The 2,284-nt window shown below is 51.3% G+C and overlaps 1 protein-coding gene and 1 pseudogene across 1 annotated transcript in view; both read right to left on the bottom strand.

Annotated features, from left to right (window-relative positions):
• ERICH6 (glutamate rich 6) overlaps positions 1 to 2,284 on the bottom strand; it is a 99,437-nt gene that overhangs the window by 22,287 nt on the left and 74,866 nt on the right. The window lies entirely within an intron of this gene.
• On the bottom strand, positions 1,147 to 2,278 carry LOC102755221 (annotated as a pseudogene).

Below are 2,284 nucleotides of genomic sequence, written 5' to 3'. Positions count from 1 at the left end.
GTGAATATAATAGAATCAGGGGCATAGAAAGGGAGTGGACTGACAATTCTCGGGGGAAAAAGGGTGTGGGGGGTGCGGGAAGAGACTGGACAAAAATCGTACACCTATGGATGAGGACCGTGTGTGGGGGGGTAAGGGCAGAGGGGGGAGATGGGAACCGGGTGGAGGGGAGCTATGGGGGAAAAAAAGAGGAACAACTGTAATAATCTGAACAATAAAGATTTAATTTAAAAAAAAGAAGAGTTCAGCAATCTGGAGAAGGCAGTGAGTAGATTAAATAGGAGTCCAGAGATGAAGCATAATTTTGAAACGCATTTGGGGGTCAGTTTCCTAGTTTAAAGGAAACTAAGATCTAAGATCTTCTCGTCTCGGACCCTGTGCTTTTTATTAATACAAATTGTCCTTAGATGAGGCAGAGATATACACTTCAAAGTGTCAGGGTTTTGCATACAGTGGCATTGTCAGAATGGAAGAATTAGCCTATGGCTGTTCAGGTGTTTGGCCAGTAGGAGGCAATAACATGTAGATTAAGATGCCCTGAGCTGTCTGGCAGCCAAAAATCATTTTAATGTATTCTATTCAGGTTTGGGGAAATGCCTTTAGCCATTCCCAGTTTCAGTCCTGCTATCATGCTGGAATTGGTTTCCAGCACCTCTCCTCCTTCCTTCCCCCCAAGGCCCTGATCAGCCCTCTGTGGTGGCTGTTGGTCCCTCCCCACAGCCAAAGTCCTGGTCCCTCCCTGCGGTTGGAGGTCCTGATCACCCCATCAGGCAGGCCCCAGACTGGGACGGGTACCGGGTGTGAGTGGCAGGGGACATGAGTGGCGAGGGGAACCTCATCAGTCCTGATGGCTGGCCAGGCCTAGGGATCCCACAAGTGCATGTGTTTTATGCACCGGGCCTCTAGTATATTTATAGGACACAAAAAAACCTCAACATAATACTATAAAATAGAATCTGGCATCACATAAAAAGGATTATGTACCATGACAAAATGGAGTTTTCCCCGAAACGCAAGGTAGGTTTAATATTTGAAAATCAATTAATGAAATGTACAATATTGATATAATAAAGAGCAAATAATAAAACCCAATAATGAGTATTTTCCCTTTAAGATCAGGAACTAAAATATCTACTCTCCCCACTTCTACTCAACATTGCACTGGAGGTTTTCTGTGTTTTTGTTTTTTGCAGAACAAGGCTTCAGTTGGCAAAAGAAGCTGGAAGAGGTTGGGAAGAAACAAGCAATTGCAAATATAAAATCGCGGAGACACTGGAGGGTGGACAGGTCACGTGGAAGGATGTGATGCTGTGGAATGCGCTGAAGGATGGGGCGGGGCGGGGCCCAGCGGGCCTCCATGTAGTTGGCCGGCAGCATCCCCGTGTCACCAGTGCCTTCCGCGGTCCGTACATCCAGCTGTCATCGATCTGTCGCACACTGACGACGATGTCCCCATCCTGGAAGGAGACCTCATCCTCATCCGAGGCGCTGTACTCTTAGAGGGTGCGGTACCGCTTCCCGCCTCACCTGGGCGCTGCGATGTGTGGAGACTAGGGCTGCAGGCTCCTTGTAGCCACCAAAGGACGGGGCCATCTGCTGCTGCTGGGGCTGCTGGTAAACTGGGGCGCTGGTCCGGATGTGATGAGGCTGCTGCTCCTGGGGTCTCCGGGAGCTGGTGCTGTCCTGGGAATCTCGCTGGGGCTCCAAGCCCTCACCCCCACTAGGGCCCATGCGGCTCTTCTCAAATTTCGTGGTATTTTATATTACTGATCTGGTTCTGGGTCTTCTTGATTCTCTGGAGTTCGGGTGTGCCTGCCACCACGCTGAAGCCCTTGCCCTTGTTCTTCTCGAACTCCTCCTTGTAGCACACCTGACTCTGGAGCTCGCTCTGTTGTTTGAGGCGGAGATTTTCAGGGGTGTCAGCCACAATGGTGAAGGACTGCTTGGGCTAGTGTGCTTTGCAGTAGGACTTCTTGTAGCCCCTGTAGTTCCTTACGTTGAGTGTCATCTTGCAGGTCTCGCAATGGAAGCATGCTTTATGCCAGAACTTATCCAGACAGTTCACCTTCTCCGTGGAGTACACCATCTTGCTGCCCCGGGCGCAGTTGGAATTCATGGCTCCGGGAAAGGGTGGGGCGGGAACGCCAGGGGCTCGTGCGCGCTCTCTTTCCCCGGAGTTGCTGGCGGGAGACGGCCGCGGCTGCAAATACACAGGCGGCGGCGATTGCTGCAGGAGCCAGCGAACTGGCCTCCGCCTCCGCCCTCCTTCCCCGAACAAACACAG

This window comes from Myotis davidii, unplaced genomic scaffold (assembly GCF_000327345.1).
Source record: "Myotis davidii unplaced genomic scaffold, ASM32734v1 scaffold1327, whole genome shotgun sequence".
Taxonomy (NCBI): Eukaryota; Metazoa; Chordata; class Mammalia; order Chiroptera; family Vespertilionidae; genus Myotis; species Myotis davidii.
This window is presented reverse-complemented; position numbering and strand designations above follow the sequence as displayed.